The sequence below is a fragment of the Stomoxys calcitrans genome, chromosome 3, assembly GCF_963082655.1.
Source record: "Stomoxys calcitrans chromosome 3, idStoCalc2.1, whole genome shotgun sequence".
Lineage (NCBI taxonomy): Eukaryota > Metazoa > Arthropoda > Insecta > Diptera > Muscidae > Stomoxys > Stomoxys calcitrans.
The window spans coordinates 126,564,822-126,587,398 of NC_081554.1; the positions used below are offsets into that span (position 1 = coordinate 126,564,822).

At 38.5% G+C, this 22,577-nt stretch overlaps 1 protein-coding gene across 5 annotated transcripts in view; it reads right to left on the reverse strand.

Annotated features, from left to right (window-relative positions):
* Positions 1-22,577, reverse strand: part of LOC106089377 (uncharacterized) — a 126,335-nt gene that overhangs the window by 56,736 nt on the left and 47,022 nt on the right. Inside the window, exon 3 of one of the 5 annotated variants that reach the window (XR_009397666.1) lies at positions 15,934-16,039. The exons of the other annotated variants lie outside the window; for them this stretch is intronic. The gene's annotated coding sequence lies outside the window, so the exon portion shown is untranslated. Of the gene's footprint in view, positions 1-15,933; positions 16,040-22,577 lie in introns of those variants that run through there. 5 annotated transcript variants of the gene reach the window in all.

The following is a 22,577-nucleotide window of genomic DNA, read 5'->3' on the forward strand; positions in this document are numbered from 1 at the left end:
ATGTTAGAAAAGTATTCATTTAAAAACGTACTTGTGCGAACAAAATAGACTAGGTTGAAAAGAGGGTGCGGATTGTGCACCCTAAATACTAAAAAGTAATCTCGAAAAAGAAAATCTAAGTTAGGAAATCCCTGTTACTTACAAAATCCTTCATTGTTTTCCATGCTAGGCCTCTTAGCTGTTTCATGTCTGGCATTGTGTCCCCAACTAAGTACTAGTGTCTGTTAATCGCGAAAACCGGGCAATGACATATGAAGGAAATGGCTTCAAATATTTTTTCAAAATTTGGAAACGGTCATGTGACACATTCCCATCTTGTTCTTTTTAATTTTCTTATGCATTCACTTAATTTTAAAGGCCAAGTACATTGAATTAAATTATTTGATGTTATGTACATAATTACGTTGTTTGCAATCTTTATTAAAAATTATATATTTTTTGTATAAGCTTAATTTGCATATTTTCTTGATACTTAGTGTTGAAATAAAATGCTCCAACATCTCATCATCTTCCAGACATGTCCTACACATACTATCACTTGCCGCATCGAATATGCACAAGTGCGCTCGTAGTCCTATGTATCCCGTTATGATACCGAAAGCTATACTGACCCACTTCTTACTTCCTTTCACTAATAGCCTCGGCTTCTCACGATCCGGATCTCCCCATAGGATTTTCGCCGTCCTATCGACCGTTTCGCTGTTCCACAGTGCTACATGCGCATTCCTTGAAAACGCCCTTAACTGAGTGAACCCGGCTTCGGGTTAACCAAGTTTATTGACGGCAGTCCTCTGGCCTTCACTGCCAAATCGTCTGCTCTTTCAATCCCCCTTACTTCGCTATTTCCCGACACCCAAACGATGCGGATTGTGGCATCCTCAGAGAAGGCCTTAATCTTCCTTTTACACTACAAGACTATGCGTGACCTTACCGTCCTGGTTATTATTGCTCTGATGGCCTGCTTACTGCCCTAAAGATTTATACGCTCCATGTCCTGGCGTGAACACCACATCACCTCACGTATTCCGTGATCGCCCGTATCTCTGCTTCCAGGATCGTATTGTGGTCAAACAGTTGAAAACAGATCTCAGTACCTGGGTTCTCAATGTAGACCCCAGGCCCACTCTGTTCTCTAGCTTGATCCATCTGTATAGCATGACCTCCCAGATGGCAATACCAGAGTTCCGTCAATCCATGATTATGCCGCTGGCAGCAGTGTCTCACACTGGAACAAAATAAGTAATCTTTTGAATTTGTAATTTTTTTTATACCCTCCACCATAAGATGGGGGGTATACTAATTTCGTCATTCTGTTTGTAACTACTCGAAATATTCGTCTGAGACCCCATAAAGTATATATATTCTTGATCGTCGTGACATTTTATGTCGATCTAGCCATGTCCGTCCGTCTGTCCGTCCGTCCGTCCGTCCGTCCGTCTGTCTGTCGAAAGCACGCTAACTTCCGAAGGAGTAAAGCTAGCCTCTTGAAATTTTGCACAAATACTTCTTATTAGTGTAGGTCGGTTGGTATTGTAAATGGGCCATATCGGTCCATGTTTTGATATAGCTGCCATATAAACCGATCTTGGGTCTTGACTTCTTGAGCCTCTAGAGTGCGCAATTCTTAACCGATTGGAATGAAATTTTGCACGACGTGTTTTCTTATGATATCCAACAACTGTGCCAAGTATGGATCAAATCGGTTCATAACCTGATATAGCTGCCATATAAACCGATCTGGGGTCTTGACTTCTTGAGCCTCTAGAGTGCGCAATTCTTATCCGATTGGGATGAAATTTTGCACGACGTGTTTTGTTAAGATATTCAACAACTGTGCCAAGTTTGGTTCAAATCGGTTCATAACCTGATATAGCTGCCATATAAACCGATCTGGGGTCTTGACTTCTTGAGCCTCTAGAGTGCGCAATTCTTATCCGATTGGAATGAAATTTTGCACGACGTGTTTTATTATGATATGCAACAACTGTGTTGGGTATGGTTCAAATCGGTTCATAACCTGATATAGCTGCCATATAAACCGATCTGGGCTCTTGACTTCTTGAGCCTCTAGAGTGCGCAATTCTTATTCGATTGGAATGAAATTTTGCACGACGTGTTTTGTTATGATATCCAACAACTGTGCCAAGTATGGTTCAAATCGGTTCATAACCTGATATAGCTGCCATATAAACCGATCTGGGATCTTGACTTTTTGACCCTCTAGAGGTCGCAATTATTATCCGATTTGTCTGAAATTTTGTACGACGGATTCTCTCATCACCATCAACATAAATGTTTATTATGGTCTGAATCGGTCTATAGCCCGATACAGCTCCCATATAAATCGATCTCTCTATTTTACTTCATGAGCCCCCAAAGGGCGCAATTCTTATTTGAATTGGCTGACAGTTTACACAGGTCTCCAACATATAATTTAATTGTGGTCCAAACCGGACCATATCTTGATATCGCTCTAATAGAAGAGCAAATCTTTTCTTATATCTTCTTTTTGCCCAAGAAGAGATGCCCAAGAAGAGATTTTGCCAAAAATCTAAACGGCAAACGCTTCTAAAGACAAATGTGATTTTTTATACCCTCCACCATAGGATGGGGGGTATACTAATTTCGTCATTCTGTTTGTAACTACTCGAAATATTCGTCTGAGACCCCATAAAGTATATATATTATTGATCGTCGCGACATTTTATGTCGATCTAGCCATGTCCGTCCGTCTGTCTGTCGAAAGCACGCTAACTTCCGAAGGAGTAAAGCTAGCCGCTTGAATTTTTGCACAAATACTTCTTATTAGTGTAGGTCGGTTGGTATTGTAAATGGGCCATATCGGTCCATGTTTTGATATAGCTGCCATATAAACCGATCTTGGGTCTTGACTTCTTGAGCCTCTAGAGTGCGCAATTCTTATCCGATTGGGATGAAATTTTGCACGACGTATATTGTTATGATATCCAACAACTGTGCCAAGTATTGTTCACATCGGTCCATAACCTGATATAGCTGCCATATAAACCGATCTTGGGTCTTGACTTCTTGAGCCTCTAGAGTGCGCAATTCTCATCCGATTTGACTGAAATTTTGCATATAGTGTTTTAGTATCACTTCTAACAACTGTGCTAAGTATTGTTCAATTCGGTCCATTACCTGGAATAGCTGTCATATAAACCGATCGTGGGTCTTGACTTCTTGAGCCTCTAGAGTGCGCAATTCTTATCCGATTAGAATGAAATTTTGCACCACGTGTTTTGTTATGATATCCAACAAATGTGCCAAGTATGGTTCAAATCGGTTCATAACCTGATGTAGCTGCCATATAAACCGATCTTGGGTCTTGACTTCTTGGGCCTCTAAAGAGCGCAATTCTTATCCGCAATTCTTGCCTGAAATTTTGTACGACGGATTCTCTCATGACCATCAATATACGTGTTTATTATGGTCTGAATCGGTCTATAGACCGATACAGCTCCGATATAAATCGATCTCTCTATTTTACTCTTTGAGCCCCCAAAGGGTGCAATTCTTATTCGAATTGGCTGACATTTTACACAGGTCTCCAACATATAATTTAGTTGTGGTCTAAACCGGATCATATCTTGATATCACTCTAATAGCAGAGCAAATCTTTTCTTATACAATTTTTTGCCTAAGAAGAGATGCCGGGAAAAGAACTGACTAATGCGCTCCATGGTGGAGGGTATATAAGATTCGGCCCGGCCGAACTTAGCACGCTTTTACTTGTTTTTTCTTCGTATGTCACGTATGTCAATAAAATATTTTCTTAATTGTTATTTCAAATCGTTCAACTGAAAAGACGTACATTGTTTTTGCTCTGCTAAATTTTAAGTGAGGATTCACTAATAGAAGGTAAGGTCACAAGCGAAATCATACAGTGGATAGGCCCCATGAACATCATTAAGGATGTCAAATCTGCCGATTGGATATGTTATCATATACGAGAAAACGTAAACAAAGGGTGAATGTAAAAAAGAGAACAAGTTGACATTGACAAGTACTGCTAAAAATTAAAAAAATTGTGTGTCGGCTGATCGCTTAACCTTATTCAATGAATTCTGATTTTAACACAAGTGAATTAGGGGGTTGAGAAGTCAAATAGGGTGATCGGTTGATACCAAAGATATATCCGGTAATTAGTGAAAATTATTTAAATACATAAGAGGGATGAATAATGTCATTCCTTAGAGTATTTTGTTATTTGTATGTGATTATGATTGCAGTTTGCCACTAAAACCTAAATATTTGTTCTTTTGTAGCCCTAATTGTGCCTCAAAATATAAAATCTGTTGTACACACAAGATACAAGTATGTGCTTTTTAAAGTATTCTGCTGTCTAGGCTAGCTACTTTTAATCAGGAGGGTTTTTACGTTCATGCTGTTGATAAAAATACACAGGCACATGCCAAAAGGAAACATACAAATATTGAGATACGCTTGTTAGATTGTCTATTTTTAGCACGAGCCAGTCAAACGCCAAAAGGCAAAATGCCGAAAAGCCATTAACCTGTTGAGTTTTGGTCGGTTAGATACCTAAAGTTATGCGTGCGAAGATACAGGCGGCATTATGCTTTCTCTTCGTGTGAACCTCAAGTTCTGTGCGTGTGCTGCGCAACAGAAGACTATGACACTGTGTTAGACACCTTAATCGATTGCTTCCGAAAGCATTAACAGAAATTGTGAATAATTTGAAACGTTATTTAATTAATACAGCCCGCATGTCTAGTAGCACTATTACAGAGTTTGGCATTTATAAGTATGAGTATGTGCATGCATACAGTCAAATGTTAATACATGTTTATCAGCGATGTCCAATATGAAAATGAGACTGTATGTGTGAATACTGTCTTTAAGTATATTTATACCCAACACCATTGGGGTTTATTCATTTAGTCATTCCGTTGGCAACACATCGAAATATCAATTCTCGACCCTACAAAGTATATATTTCGGATCGTTGTAAAATTCTAAGACAATTCAATGATTCAATGATATTGAGCTGAAATTCAGCACAGATACAACTTTTTGATGCACGCTGGTTTTGTTCTTGAACGGGCTTATTCGGACCATATTTGGAAATAGCTGCTATATAGATCGATGTGCCGATATAGATTTTAAAACCATAAATGCTTTATTTTTTTATACAATTTAGCTGAAATTTAAAGAAGTGAGTAGTTTTAGGCCTCCCGACAATTGACCAAATGTGGCTCAGATCGGACTATATTTGGATATAGCTGCCATATAGACCGATCTGCCGAAAAATGGTCTGAAGCCCATAAAATCTGCATTTATAACCCGATTTCGTTGAAAATTGAATCAGTGAGTTGCTTTAAGCCACACGTCTTCTTTTGACACAAATATGGTAAAGATCTGACTGTGTTTAGATATAGCTGTCATATAGGCCGATATGCCCATTAAGGGTTTGAGGCTCCCTTACGGGAAATGGGATAGGTCCCAAACCTGTCACTGGATAGGTCCTCTGATGATAGGGACCAGTCCAAGTTCTCGTCCCCTAACATGGAAAAAACCTATCACTTTCATACGGGTTTGTTGCTCGAGGTGACGAATTGCCACCAATCTAACGCCGTAGGATAGGCCCTGGGACCGTTCTCAAAAGATGAATATACTTTGTATTTTTAAGGGAGATAACATTAGTAAGCAAATATCTTTAACGGATAAGCAATTTTGAACAATAATTAAGCGACTTTTAAAAAAATAATTAAGAATCATAAGTTAAGACAACTAATTCTCCAGTTTAGGAACGGTATATTTGGGGCAATTGACTACATTTACCGAAGGGTCATAACAGCTTAATTTATTACCCTATTTGGATGAAATTTGAAATAGTGGCTTGTTTTAAGCTTCCTGACATCCGACATAAATATCAGACTATATAGATATAGTTGTCATATAGACCGATCTTGCGATTTAGGGTCTTAATCCCATAAAAAGCAGATTTATTGTCTGAAAATGTTACTTGTATATGAGTTCTCGGGACCTGAATAAAATATGATCGAGACCAGCCCCTATTAATATATAACTACGGATATAGTAGACGAGTTAGAATAAAATAGGATGAAATTATATCCTTGGTGGTGGGTATCCAAAGTTCGGGAGTGTTTCTAAAATGACAGAGAATTACATTGCTTTTCAAAAATTAAGAAACAATTTCGAATTGGGTTGGTTGTTAACTCCAAGAGGTTTGCGATAAAGCAACAGGGGCGATACATTGCTTTTAGTGTTTACCGACACATTGACAAGAAAAACACTTAAAAATATATATCTTAAGTTTATGCGAATGTTCAGACAATACAGGCAGGGCATGATGTTAGTGAAATCCTGACCACTTGAAGCCGTTCGACTGTTTTCATCACTCTATATTTTCATATATTTCTCATCGTTATGCCTTACTCGACGGAGTGGAATTCATAACTCATTTTTACTGCCACTACATTTGTACTGCTTTGGTGCTATGTTGCCTCATAATTTACGAAACAATTTCAATTTTTCTTCTTTTATTCGATGTCTGGGATCATTAATTAAGAAATATATATATTTTTAAGCTCTTTATTTCATGTTTAATACGCAATTTAATCCAATGAAATAACAAATTATTCAGTCATGTGAAAAATATCAATTATTTATTTTTATTAAAACAGTAAAAAAGTTTCTAAAAGAAAGGGCAACATTCAAATAATTGGATTAAGAAGTAATTACCACTTTAATTGAATGTTTGAGCTTATCATAAATCCAAACTGCAAAACTGTTAATAAATAATACAAATTCCTTTGTAGGGCCGATTTCAGCAAATTGAATTGAACCAATTTTTTAATTTTTTTGTGTATTATAGATGGCCTGTAAGTTGCAACTTTGTAATGGAGTATTTTACTTGTCGAATAGAATTTTGGTTATGTAAAATAACTGACCATATTCAAGTTTACGAACTATTTGACACTAACTAAAGATGAGTAAGAATTATTTAACACTTGAAATGTTTCATTGTTTTATGCAAAATATAACCAATTTATATTAAAAATGACTTACTTAACTGGAATGAATATTTTAACTATTTTTATAAACCACCTTTTTCTGAGTGTAAGTCTTGTTAGGTTAGGTTAGGTTAGACAGCGACCTGTCATGTCGAACACAATGACTGAGACGTCTGTTCTAGCCAACGACAGCAAAGCGGTAGACTTTTTCAAGTCTAGATTAGGTCACATACTTTTGGAATGCTCAAAGCCCCCTCTTTGTGACCATCTATCAATTGTTGTCCTTCGGACCTGAGCTTACATTTCGCTGGCATATCCACAGATTCCTGTTTCCCTGGAATGTGTAGGGTAGTTCCTAGTCTCGCAAGCTCGTCCGCTTTACAATTTCCGGGGATATCTTTCGGCCCGGCACCCAGAACAAAATTTCTATCAGGAATAATGGTACAGTACTTTTTTATCAAAAAGTGGCTTAGACACAGTGTAATTCACACTGCCTGGAACATCGGATATTGTATCAAGGATAGCACAGTGTCCGTAGCCTCACATGACCAAAGAGAAAGCTCCCTTAGCCTCACGGCAGTGGTTGCAACAAATTGCTTCGCCACAATGTCCAGGGGCATTATATGTAGCATTAAATTTAGTGCATCATATGGTGTCATCCTCAATGCGGCTGTGATGCACAAACAAGCAATCCTTTGGATCCGGTTGAGTATTGAACAGTAGGCGAAGCGTCGTCCACCAGACCACAACACTATATAGCATTATAAGTCCGACAACTGCAGTATTTACCCAGTACATGACACGTGGTCTAAACCCCAACTTTTACCAATGGTTCTCTTGCAGGTGTATAGGCCATGAGTTGCCTTTTTTGCTCATTCAAAATGTTAGATTTGAAGTTAAATTTTCTGTCCAACAAAACTCCCAGGTATTTTACACTTTCTGTAAATGGAACTTACTCTCCTCCCAAGGAGATAGGTGCGACTTGTATCGCCTGCTGAAAGAACTACTTCTATCCTGCACGGATTTATGCTTAGACCACTTTCGGTAGCCCACTTCGCTTAGAGAGCTTGGAAACTTTCCCCTAGCCGCAATTCCCACGTCTTCAGCATTTTTCTTCTAGAGACAATAATATATTGTTAATGGCCATATTCCAAAGTAGAGGAGACAGTACACATCCATGAGGTGTTCCTCTGCTGACCCATCTTTTTAGATCCACAGATCTCCAGCCTGCCGTAATGCATCTTTTAATAAGTAACTTTCTTACGGAGAGATGATGCTTAGAAACTCCAACTCCTTCATTATTGATGATAGTTTTACATTATTGAAAGTACCGTCAATGACAAGAAATGCTACCATTGTATATTCCTTGACAGCGAGAGAACCCTCTATGTAGCCGACTAGGTCGTGAAGGGCTATTCCAGTGGGCTTACATTTTCTATATGTATGCTGCTGCCAAGACTGGCGATCTCCAGGATCTTTGCCCTAAGATATGTTTCTATCAACCTCTCAAAGTCTTCAGCTTCAAGGATGACAGACAAATAGGACGAAAATCGTTCGCTTTCGTGTGGAAAGGTTTTCCTTCTTCCGGAACGAAAATAATCTTTATGTCCTTCTATCCTACAGGTATATATGATATGCTGATACAAGCAGAGTATATCTCCCTAAGCCAAGGAACCAGTCTATCAGACACAGCTTGTAATTCAACCAGTGATACAGCATTAGGGCCTGGCGTCTTAAAGGCCTCGAAACTTCTTATCGCCTAAATGATTTTCGGCTCACAGAGCTGCAGAATTGCACCCAGGATTTGTTTCGAGACTTTCTCAGCTCGCCTTTTTCTTTTCCTAGCTCAGCCTCATAGATGTTTTAATCGTGTATGGCCTTGTGACTTTCGCCTTGTTGAAGAATCTTCTGCAGTCCTTTCTTAGACCAACCAGTTCTGGGATCCACCATGGCGGTCGCTGTTTGGCCCATGGCTTGGCACTAGAACATGCTAAAACAAGCGAGTCATTCAGGGCATTCGTGATCCGCACGACCATTATGTCTATATCCTCCTCCGCCTTCACTTTCTTTTCAGGTCTTGAGGGGATAGACGGGCAGAATTTGTGCCGAAATTTATCCCAATTCGCCTTTCTTTTGTTTAGCCGAGGGACCACTTCTGCAGTATTTTCTTCAAAGCTGAAACTAATATAACGATGATCAGAGAAGCTGTGTTCATCCAACACTTTCCAGTCGCATATCCATGCGCTTATATCGTCCGATACAAAGGAAATATTTAGTACCTTCTAATGCTCCTGGTAATAAAAGTAGGTTTATCCCCTTTATTACGAATTGCCAGATTGCAGCTTATAATATTTGCGATAAGCAACTCACCCCTTTCGTTGATATTCGAACTTCCCCATATCTGGTGATATGCATAAGCATCACTTCCTGCAATGAGGCTCTTTTTCCCTTTTTTCTAGCGGCTTCAACCAGCAATTTAAGGCTTGAAGGTGGCATCTTTGAATCGTGTGCCATATATAGAGAAGCTAGGCATTAATGAAACTTGTTTATTTCAAGACTGGCTACTACTGAATCTTCAGTTCTTATCGACGAAAGAAGAAAAAAATTTTAGACTACTTTTTACAAGAATACAGGCTCTGTGTCTCCCACTCCTCGTACCCTGGAGTAGATTAAATCCTGGAATTCTTAGTCCACGAACCATTTCTCCACACACCCATGGTTCCTGGATAAGAACCACGACAAATCCCCTTGCCATCCGGACGATCTTTAGTGCCTCCAAAGCGGCCTTATAATGATGGAGATTTATCTGCAGATATCGGACCATAGTCAGCATTCAGAGTTTCCACCACTGTTGTGTTAGGCTCGTATTCTGAATCCACCACGAGTTCATCCTCACAAGATTCGTTAGATCTTGTCATGATGAGCTTCCGTACAAACCTTGAGCCCAACCAGTCCAACCGGATGACCCACCCAAACAGGGCTTGTAGGATCCCGTTGCAGTGCCTTCCCATCCTGCTTTGATCGTGGCAGGGGGATTTTAAGTCCCCAGAATCCGCCAGACTTTAGCGATGTTGTCGATTGTTCCTCAGGCAAGTGTTCAGCAACAACTGTTGAGTCGTCTCCCTAGTTCCCAAACCCACCACTTCTATAGACCTTTAGTTTCAACTTGCTGATCCGTAGGATACACCTCCTTCAGACTTGTTGAGATCTGCGAGACAGCCGGAGTTTAGTACGAATACTGCATGTCTCCGGTCACCATTGGCCTCATTCAATCTACCAATCTTCCAGTCGGTGGTTGAAAGATTGGGATTACATTCCCTTAGTCTTCCAAGTATCGATTCAGGATCTGAGGGAATTCTTGGTATCCAAGCGTGCGCCATTGGCCCAGAAGGAATATCTTCCTTCGTGACTAAAGCCAGTGTTGCGCCTCAGATTTCACCAATCTCTTTTAGCCCAAAACGATACATTTCAATTGAGGGTTGATCCCCAAAGGCAATTAGTCTGTATCGGACCCATCTTACAATTGTTCGCCCTAGTTATTTTAGGCATGGGAAGCCCTCCACATGACTTCAGCCTTTTGGCTGACGACGGTGCAGTTTCCGAATCTAGACATGTAGTCTTTAGAGTAGCCTGTGCAGCGAATCCCCGAGCCCAATTTAGGGAGTCTCTCTCCCTATTAGTGAGAGCCTTAAGATCATTCGCGCCAGGATTCTCAATAAATCTAAGAGCGATGCGCCTTCTATTAGTCCAACTTTTTAAAGAGCGTTTGGTTTGCCGGGGAGACCGATGGCCTTGGCAAATTATAGTCATGCGAAGATAGAATAGGTTCAGCCTTGTCCTTAAGACTCGAATCAGGTGTTTTCGCCTGTCGCCTGTCGGCTAGTGGAGCAGGGGGTAGCCGCGCCACCAGCCTGCCGCTCCACTGGAAATAGGCGCAGATCATCAACCGCCTAATGGATAATACTATCGTAGGTGTCCTTGAGTGACTTACATTTTTTTTTTTACAAAATAATGACCTATGACCTATACTGACGCTAGCACAGAGGTAAGTTTGCTCACCTATGACGCTGAACGCCTGGGTTCGAATCCTGGCGAGACCATCAGAAAAAATTGTATGCAATGGTTTTCCCCTCCTAATGCTGGCAACATTTGTGAGGTACTATGCCATGTAAAACTTCTCTCCAAAGAGGTGACGCACTCCTATAAAATGAAGGACCCTTATCATTGAGCTTAAACTTGAATCGGACTGCACTCATTGATATGTGAGAAGTTTGCCCCTGTTCCTTAGTGGAATGTTCATGGGCAAAATTTGCATTTGCTTTAATTACAATTTAACATGGGCAGACGGACAGAATGGCAAGGTAGATCGAATCAGAAAGTGATTGTGAGTCGATCGGTATATTTATCAATGGGTCTTTCTCTCTTCCTTCTGGATGTTACAAACAGATGTATAAAAAAAATACAACCCTAAGCCTTTATACTTACAAAATTAACTCTATTTTACCAGATATTTATGAAGAAGAAGCATTAGACAAATATCTCGCCGACAAATATCTATTCCATTCATATTTCATGGAAACCATGAATGAAAATGGTCATTCATATTGCAAAACAATTTTACTGCCTGTCCCTAATTCATATGCAAATTTACTCATGAACTTTTCGTTAGGGAACAGGCGCAAACTACTGACACAAGAGTACTGTCCAATTCAAGTTTAAGGTCAATGGTAAGGGACCTCCTTTTTATAGTCGAGTCCGAACGGAGTGCCGTAGTGTGACACCTCTTTGGAAAGAAGTTTTTCATGGCAAAGTACCTCACAAATGTCGCCAGTATTAGGAGAGGATAACCATCGGTGAAAATAAAATTTTTTCGAATGTTCTCGCCAGGATTCGAACCCATGCGACCCGCGTCAAAGGTGAACAAACTTATCTCTGTGCTACGATGGCCTCCCCACTCATTCAACGTCGATCAAATTAATGACTCCACCCATTCTAACAGCTGTTTCATCATTATGAAGTCAGCTGATTTTGATATACAAGCAAACGAAAATCACTTCCACTCAAAGATGTTTGGACTGGCTGTTAGTTTTTCGTGGAAGGAAATGTGTCTACCATTGATATTGTCTTACATTACAACTGTAAACTAGAATAGTTACGTAAATGAGCCGGTAGGTAGTTTGACGTAAGCCCTGCTTCCAACTAATCCCCCATACTATGTAGGTTAATTTATTTTCAGTCAGTCGTACATAATTCTGTGTATGTTTGTAGGAGAATATGGGTTCTCCATTATGGCTTCCGCAAAAACCTAACTGCCTAAAAGGTCAACTGTTTTATTAAATTACAAATTAATTCGTAAACGAAGGAAATAATAAATAAAGATGGCGAAAGAAAAAAAAAGAACAACGAAATTAAACGATATTAATCATGTTCGCTAATTGTTGTCTAACAGATAGAATAAAATAATACATCGGACAGCAAAGCTATTGTGTGCCGGTGGGGAGTATATGTGTTGATAGGGGGTATTTTGAATGGTTAACTGTTGTGGTGTGAAAAATTAATAGGGGAGTGAGAGATATTGTATTCAGAGGAGTGGGGCAAACAATGGATACCTGTTAGGCTTGCCAGATGCCCAAAGCAAAAATTCAAGGCATCAAATGTTTTAAGCAGGAAATTGTAGGGACTTTAAGAAAAAAAAAGTAGAATTCTATTAAAACAAGATTAGCACGTTAAGCCCACCGGTAATGAGCAAAAGCAGATCCAGTGTGGGCCACAGGACTCACTCCACCGATCTGGAACTTCCTACCAGGGGTAAAAAAATATCCCTTGGATGTTTAGAAATGAGATCCATCAACATATCGCCGGTCATTTCAGCAGGCTAGCATGAAATTCACCAAGTTGGTTAAATCAATTCGACCATATCATAACCGACCGTATATAATGTTTGAACGCCTACCATACATTGCAGAGGATGAGGATGCCCAGGAAGACCAGAACTGATCTGGTCCAATTAAGATCGAGGTGGTGTAGCAAACTATACTCTAGCCGTTTGAGGTTCGACGATACTATCAATAATATCAGCCCTGCACGTAGCGGAGGACCCCAATCAAATCGCCTATTAACATGCGCGGCGAAATGAGCTATTTTAACTGCATAAACTGAGGATCACTCCAATCGATCTGGGGACCATACCCGGCTCGAAATAGTCTGAGAGAAAGAGTGGCAACGACAACAACTCACTGTCAAACACCTACAAATTATTTAAATTTCTATGGATAAAATAATCGCTCGAAATGAGTACAACATTTATGGTAAAGTGCCACATTTATTTGTTAGTATAAAAAGCAAAAATTTTAACTTTAACAACAGAAAATTGGACAGCAGCAAATTTTTCCTGAAACAACAAAGTTTTCTGCGGTTTTCAGATGGTTAAAGGTGGCTGAAGCTTAAAAATGTCGTAAATATTTTAAACACTTTTATATATTACATCTTTTTTTTTAATTTTAAGCGTATATGGCGTACGTTTTTATGTTTTCTACCATTTGATAAATTTTTCCGATTTGCAATAACTGCGGATATGATATCTACTAATAGGGTTAGGATTGGCTTAAGTGGCAGTCTGTTGTCAAACCCACTTAGACGTTTTCGTCCATTGTGATACCACAGCAATAGGAGGAAGGAAGATGCCTTCTAGTCCCTATAGTTGAACCATCCAGACCGCTATAAAAAGCCCAACAACTTGCGAATGGTCACATCCGTTAAATCAGACAGGTTTCCAAGGAAATGAGAACCTAAAGTGGAACACCTTCTGACTGCCAGCGTGGGACACACGCACACAGCAGTGGCCAAATTCTCGCATCCGCAATCGACTGGTTACGATAGAGTTTCACATTTTTTGGTTTTTGGATTCCGTTATCGATTGATTATTCTATTCGAAACTTCGAGGAGAAATGTGCGTGTTATTGCCCAATTCACCAATTGGAGGCCACCATAGCGCAGAGGTTAGCATGTCCGCTAATGACGCTGAACGCCTGGGTTCGAATCCTGGCGAGACCATCAGAAAAAATTTTCAGCGGTTGTTTTCCCCTCTTAATGCTGGCAACATTTTTGAGGTACTATGCCATGTAAAACTCTCAAAGAGGTGTCGCACAGCGGCACGCCGTTCGGACTCGGCTATAAAATGGAGGCCCCATATCATTGAGCTTAAACTTGAATCGGACCGCACTCATTGATATGTGAGAAGTTTGCCCCTGTTCCTTAGTGGAATGTTCATGGGTAAAATTTGTATTTGTGTTGTACCTATCGAAATCAACCAATTTTCGTCTATTTTCAAGAATTCGGCCGGGCCGAATCTTGGGAACCCACCACCATGAATTCTGCTAATAATGTATACAAAATAAATTTTTTTGAAGGGATTATTTTTTTTCTACATACCAAATTTCTGTCAAACCAGCAAAAGTTAAAGCTTCTAGGAACCGGACAAGTATGATCGAGAGACTGCTTTACATGGGAGCTATATCAGGTTATTGACTGATTTGGACCGTATTTGGCACAAAGGTTGGAAGTCGTAACAGAACACCACATGCGAAATTTCAGCCAAATCGGACAATAAAAGGGCTCAAGAAGTCAATATCAGATTATAGACCGATTTGGACCGTACTTGACACAGTAGTTGGAAGTCATAACAGAATTGCAAATCAGTTTATATGGGAGCTATATCAGATTATAGGCCCATTTGGACCGTACCTGGCACAGTTGTTGGAGGTCATAACGGAACACCACATGCAAAATTTCAGCCAAATCGGACAAAAATTGCGGCTTCCAGTGGCTCAAGAAGTCAAATCTGAAGATCGGTTTATATGGGAGCTAAATCTGAACCGATATGGCCCAATTGCAATACCTCTGGCGGATGACTCATCAAATCGATGTTTTGAGTGCTCAAAAATGCAGTTGTTTCGTATTTTTTTCAAATTGTGTGGGATCGAACCCGAACAAATTTTTTTGACTGCCAAATGTTCATGCAATATTCAATGTATGCTGGTCCCACTAATACCTAAGCTTGTCTCAATCTTATGATAGGTCACATGACGGTCTTGCAATATCAGCTGGCGGACAGTATCAATGGTTTTTGGAACAACAAAAAATTTTGGACGACCTTCACGAAATTCGTCTTGAAGTGAACTACGACTTCGGTTGAATTCACCATACCATCGACAAACACTGGTCCTTGATGGAGCTTCATCGCAAAAAAATTTAATTAAGTTTATCGATGTACTGTTGTTGAGTTAATCCATGTCGAAAGTTGTAAAAAGTAATCGCAAGAAAAGGTCCACGATTTAATTCCATTTTTTGGGCGACACAAATAGCGCTCGTATGTCAAAACATTCTGAGTACGTATAACAAAAAAGTCAAGCCTTACGATAGAGCTGCCAGTTGGCAGAATACAACACAAGGGTTGGCCAATTCAGAAATATACAATAAAAGGCTACCCTCGTATGTGTCCCAGTGGAGGTTGCAGTCAACGCATTGCACACCGAGTCAAAAAAGGAATAAGTTTGGACACTGTTAGATTTAAGGGAGTTTCACGATTGAGATGTTGACCAGTAGGCAAATGGAGATGTGTATTTCAGTGGATGTTTACATTCCATATGTTTATTTCATATAATACTCGTATATACATATACATAGATATAAAAAGCACAGAAATGAGCTACAAAGCAAATAGCTACGCCAGTAATGGTGAAATTAGCAGAGCAAGCGAGTTTGAACACCTTTCGAAATATATACCGATCAGAGAATTGCAAGCGTCATACCTAAAAAAATGGATGTCAAAACATAACGCAAACTGAAATTAACTCAGCAACAGGCCTCAGCACACTCTTATGAGTCATATGAATACAGGTCATGCCATTCGTTTACATTGGATTGGATGTTGTTCGTTTCAAGGATTCGTCATGAAACATTGTTTGACTACATCCATTTCGTCAATGGCGTTGTTGTAGAGAAACGAATGAGACACAACACCCCTGAAATGACATAAAAGAGCAGAAACATTCAATCAAATTATATTAATGATGCTGTGGTGTTGCTTTAGATACGATCAGGGATGACAAAATTGTAAACTTGTAGTTTTGTTGATACTTTTAAACAGGGTTAGAGTTGAGAATATTGGAAAGGTCGCACATAAAGTTAATGTTTCTAAAGGGTTCCGGTTGGTTCGGGAACGGTGGAAGGGGGTGGGTGGTTGGTAGGGCCGTCGGATCCTATAGCCATTTATACTGTTTAGGATGATGTGTAGGTGGGCCTGCCCCTCAAATATATGACCACAATTTTTCAGATTATTTTTTTTAACCGCTTAACCAACTCCTGCCTAGACAGCTCTATTCAAGGGTATTTTTCTACCCATTCATCGTTAATAGGTTAAATCGTTGGACCCATTGGAAAGGGTCAAATTACAAAAAATTAATTACCTATCACACTTTGATCATTGTATCATTCTACGCAAACTTTAAAAGTGTCAGGAAAATAGGGTCAGCCGTTTATGAGTATAAGAAAAAAAATAATTTTATGACAATTTAGCGTAGATTTGGTGTTTCATAATTTTTTTAACTCGTACTCGCAATCATGTACTCAACATCCACCTACAAGCAACATGCGTTAAAAAACAAAAACAAAACCTACCACCTTAAACTTCATGTGCTCGTGTGTTCGTTTAAGAGGCGTTGGTTTCAATACATAAAAATATTCAGTTCGAGTCATTCAAAAATTAAAAAATGATGCGTGTGTAATAAGTTGCGTTCGATCGCTGCAGGTCTAAACACACAAGGAATCAGATGATCAAGTAATTTTATTTCAGTAATATTCCAAAAATTAAAATGTTCTTTTCCAATATCATTCTCAGGATCAATAGCTCAACTGTCTTTGGAAAAAATACCTAAAGAAACTTAGGTACATGACCTGCCGTAATAGGTAAACATAAATAAAATCAAACAAAGCGCAACAATTTTTACGTCAAATAAGCAATATTTTAGTAGATTTTTGGGTTTAAAGATTGGACAACGAATTTTGTTGAGTGTGCTTCGTTTATGTTCAATAATCAGGGAGGTTTGATAAGTCCCTAATATAATGCTGCAATAGTAGGGAAAGGAGACATTCGCCGACGAGTCCCGAGCGTTTGGCAAGCCTTATACCGGTAGTAAGAAAAAGCTGTCTGCCGTTACACAGAAAACCATTAGTAATTACAAAATGTCTGGGGTTTCGATGTCATTCTATTGCATGAGTTCTTCGTTGTGTGGTAGCAAAATAATCTTACCCACACATTCAAAGACACACACGCACTTTAATAAATGCACGTGCTCAACAAAGCCAAACATATACACCCATAAACATGCAATTAGATGAATAGCAAGATAAAACATGAATGCTTATCAAAATAACAAAATAATTTGAATGGCAGTTTTGCTTTGTTTTCTTTTTTTCTTTATTATACTTTTTGTAATTATTTACATAAACTCGTTTTATTTTTACACTAATAAGCATAGATATAGAACCGTGCACACATATTTTTATGTGTGTGCATATAAGGTTTAATTAAGCAACCCTAGTTAAAGCCAATGAATAACAGTAAAAGTCAGTTCTATCACCCCTTATTCTAAGAGCCACGGTTTTTCTTGGGGCTATGTATAAGCTCAGTCAATTCTTTACACAATGATAGTAGAAAAATGTTGTACTTATCCTTTGGAAAGTTATAAAAAGTAAAGTATAAGGTATGAATAGCGTATTTGTCGATGTCGAACAAAAATCTAGACGGACAATCGACATTCTCTCCCTTCCTTGCAGGAAGTTTGGGATAAATGCACCCCTATTAACATAAATTACAAGTCATATCACCTGTCGTTTTAGTCTATTGCGCGGCTGCTTTGAGGCATTTTTCTTTTTGCAGAATAAACCGGTAAAAACACCGGTATAAATGTCTCTTGGGGACAACCTGTTTTTTCATAAGTACGCATTCGTTGTTTTTGGTATTATAAAAAAAACGACCTTGCCCTGGACTAGTTTTTTTCTTTGCTTCGGACAAAACATACCAAAATAAAACAACAATTTAAACCGCTACCTACTGGCTTAGGTGTATGCAAGCAGGTAATTGCGCAAATATTTGCTAAATTCAAAAATATGCCCTAGATGATGTAAAATTTTAATTATTTATTTTTACTAATTTGTTAGAAAAACTCCAACGTCGATAAATGGTACATGGATAACGCAACTGTTTAGATAAGCGATATGTTAATGAAAAACGATATTTTAAAATTAAGAAATAAATTTTAGTATTAAATTAAATTCTGTTTTTAGTTTTGAATTAATACTAAATTGTTTTGCTTTTTTATGTAATGAATTAATTAGTTTTTACTTTACTTCTATTTTAATCTTGATTTTATTTATTGTTTATTTTTGCATATAAAACAAATATTCTTAAACAATGCAAAAGTTAAATGAACTAAAAAAACAATTATTAAAACATTGTCGAAACAGATGAAGTGATGTTTTTGTCTTAACGGGGGTGCGTTTTTTAAACCGGAGAAATTACCGATTTTTCAAACCGGTAAAATGACCGATTTTTAAAATCAGTGAAATGCTTAGTGTCTTAAACCGATGAAATGACCAGTTCCAAATTATTGTCCCTAGGTATGGTATGCCCATACAAAAATCACCGGTAATAGGAACAGTTAGTGGACCGGTCACTGGTCACTGAAAACCGGTGAAATCGCCAGTTTGGGATCGGTTCAAAGTCCTGCAGGTATTCGAAACAGGGGCCCAATTCACACATACCTACATGGCTTGCCACAATCGAGATGTAAATTTTTGGATGGATGCATTCATGGTCAAGCTGTTTTGAAACTTCGAACAGAAATTGCAAATTTTTGCGCACTCAAGGAAACCCAACCGCCATAGAAAAAATCAAGTACGAAGTTGACAAATTCACCCATTTGGTCTGAAATCTGAATCAAAGAAGACGAAGGTGAGCAAATTTGACACACCACGTTTGGACTAAAATCTGACTGTTCACGAAGAAGAAGAGGTGGGCCAATTTGACACACCACGTTTGGACCGAAATCTGACTGTTCACCAAGAAGACAAGGTGGGCCAGTTTGATAAGCGATATGTTAATGTGCGCAAGTGCGCTTTGGTATCGAAAGAAATTTCATTTCGTATTTAATGAGTGTTACGCCACTTTTAGAGACATTTTAATGTAAAATTTTTCATATATTATGATAGATTTTAAGCCTGGTAATGCTCTCGTTAATGTAGAATATATGTGCATATCTATCGTAAATGTAAAGAGACAATTGTGCTTATTACAAAACGTAGCATTTGAAATTACAAACAAAACAATTTTAATAACAAAAAAGACTGAGGAATGATTTGACGGCGCAGAACTTCAGGCAAACCTTACTCAAAAAATTTTGAACCTTAAAACTGTATAAAATTAACTAAATGTGTGCAATATTGAACTTCATATGAGGCGAGTCCGGTGAACATTTTATGTCACGTTCGGGTCAGGTCAATTGGCCGCCTAGATCATGGGATTTAACGGCTTTTAGACTATTTTTGGTGGGGCTATGTTTAAGATACAGACATCTGTATCTATATATAAATATGGTTTGATGTGGACTAGGTTCAGGTTGGATGTGGAGAGGGTGTAACTCACTGTTCCAAATTTCAACCGGAAGGTTGGAAAGAATATGCCAAAATTGGACTAAGCGGATGGACCATTTGAAACGCAGTCACGGTCAACAAAATTGTTTGGACCGTACTATCGATTCAAATAAAGAATTCATGAAGTTTTCTGAATTTTAAGTTATTTTTTTTTTAAACTTTCCTATAGCTCTCAAAAAACACCCTTTAAATAATGAATCAAATTCCATATTCCCACAAAGAGAAACCATACTCTCTTTATAGGCAAAAACGAAAAATAGTAAATGGGAGGTCAGCGGCAACCTTTTTCCGCTTCGCTCCCGCTCTGGCAATTACCTTCTTCGCTCCGCTCCCGCTCATTTACTTTTAAATTGACTATTTAATTTTAAATTTTCTTTTTATACGCACCGTGCCCTATTAAGTTAATTTTTTCATTGCGTTTACAACATCAAGCAATATTCAACTCCGATTATTTGGATTCTTGATTGCCGTCTACATCGGGCTGCATCCTTATAAAGCCTCCATATAAACCGATTTGCTTATTTGAATTCCTCAGCCTCTAGAGGGCGCAATTCTTATCGAATTTGGCAAATATTTTGCATACCGGTTTCTTTTATGACCTCCAACATTTTTTTTAATGTACAGTCTCAATCGGTCCGTAACCGTTTAAAGCCCCCATATAAACCGATTTCCCGATTGTACTTTCTGAGCTCCTAGAGGGCACATTTCTTATTCGATTTGGGTTAAATTTTACATAATATCTGCTCACACCTCCGACTCCCGTATAATCCAACCTCCCCATTTTACTTCCTAAGCGTCTAGAAGGCTCAATTATTACTTGATTTGACCAAAACAATCCACGACAAGTATAATCTGAATCCGTGTCTATTGCTCGTATATAAACTTTACTTCTTTATCAATCATTAATTAATTTGGAATCAATTCCTCACCTAATTTCAAAAAACAAGTACAAACTCATTTTGTTTGGCCGTACAGAACTTTGGATACCCACCACCAAGGATATGTGTATTTATTTTCATATTTTATTATGAACCTACCATATATATAAAGAGTGATTTTTTTGAGGTTAGGATTTTCATGCATTAGTATTTGACAGATCACGTGGGATTTCAGACATGGTGTCAAAGAGAAAGATGCTCAGTATGCTTTGACATTTCATCATGAATAGACTTACTAACGAGCAACGCTTGCAAATCATTTTCAGTGAATGGGCCCTAGAAAAGTTGACAGAAAATCCGCTTTTTTATCGACAAATTTTGTTCAGCGATGAGGCTCATTTCTGGTTGAATGGCTACGTAAATAAGCAAAATTGCCGCATTTGGAGTGAAGAGCAACCAGAAGCCGTTCAAGAACTGCCCATGCATCCCGAAAAATGCACTGTTTGGTGTGGTTTGTACGCTGGTGGAATCATTGGACCGTATTTTTTCAAAGATGCTGTTGGACGCAACGTTACGGTGAATGAACACATTTCGAACCGAACACTGATTTTGGTAAAAAAATTCAATGATTTGCAAGCGTTGCTCGTTAGTAAGTCTATTCATGATGAAATGTCAAAGCATACTGAGCATCTTTCTCTTTGACACCATGTCTGAAATCCCACGTGATCTGTCAAATACTAATGCATGAAAATCCTAACCTCAAAAAAATCACCCTTTATTAATGTTCAGGTACTGAGAAGTTTTTATAAGTCACATTTTAAAACTACAAGGAAATCAGGTTACAAATGAGGATTTTACGGCTTGAGATCCCAGATCTGCAGATCGGTCCATATGGTAGCTATATCCAAATATGGTCTGAGTTGGACCATACACGGTTCGGATATCCGGTAGCCTAGTGCAACTCCATGTTCCAAACTTATATCAAAGTATAGTCTGATTTGGACCAGATTTGATTCGGACAACGAGAAATCTAGTCCAACTCACTGCTCTAAATATCAGCGAAATAGTGCAACACTCTGTTTTAAAGTTCGGCGAAATTCGGTAACAAATGCAGATTTTATCGGCAGATCGGTTTATAAGACATCAATATCTAAATATGGTTCGATGAGGACTATGTTTATGTTGGATAACGAGAGGGTGTAACTCACTGTTCCAAATTTCAGCGAAATCGGGTAACAAATGGGTTTTTATGGGTTTAAGACCCTTAAGTCGCAGGTCGGTATATATGGTAGCTATATCTAAATATAGTTCGATCTAGACCAAACTTGTTGTGGATGTCGACAAGATGTCACTGTTCCAAATTTTAACAAAATCACGCCCTTCAATCGGTAGTTTGGTCTGTATGGCAGCTATATCTAATTATAGCCCGATATGAAACATTTACGGTTAAGATATCGGGGGCCTTAGTACGACTCGCGGTTTGTAATTTCAACTAAATCGGATAATAAATCGGGCTTCTATGGACTTAACACATTAAAGCGGAAGATCGATCTTTATGGCAGCTATATCTACATATAATGCGATCTTGTTCTTTCAAGAATTTAACCTGCATATAGACAAACTACGAATCTGTGCCAAACTTTAGAAAAATATCTTAATATGTGAAGGCTCTAGTGTGATTACAACAGACACACATGCATTATTAAATCATCTTAGAATTTTACGACGATCCAGAACCAGAATATGTATACTTTGTAGGGTCGGAAATGGGTATTTCGAAATTTGCAAACGGAATGAGTAAATGAACCTCCTTTCCTATGGTGGTGGATATAAAAATCCATGGAGTTTTTTATTGCACCTTTTTAGTTACTAGAGTTTGACAAATGCGATCAATAGTGGATAGTATACAAGATTCGGCAATATTCGTAAACAACAAGTTCGTAAACCAAAAAAAAAATGTTCTTTAAAAATT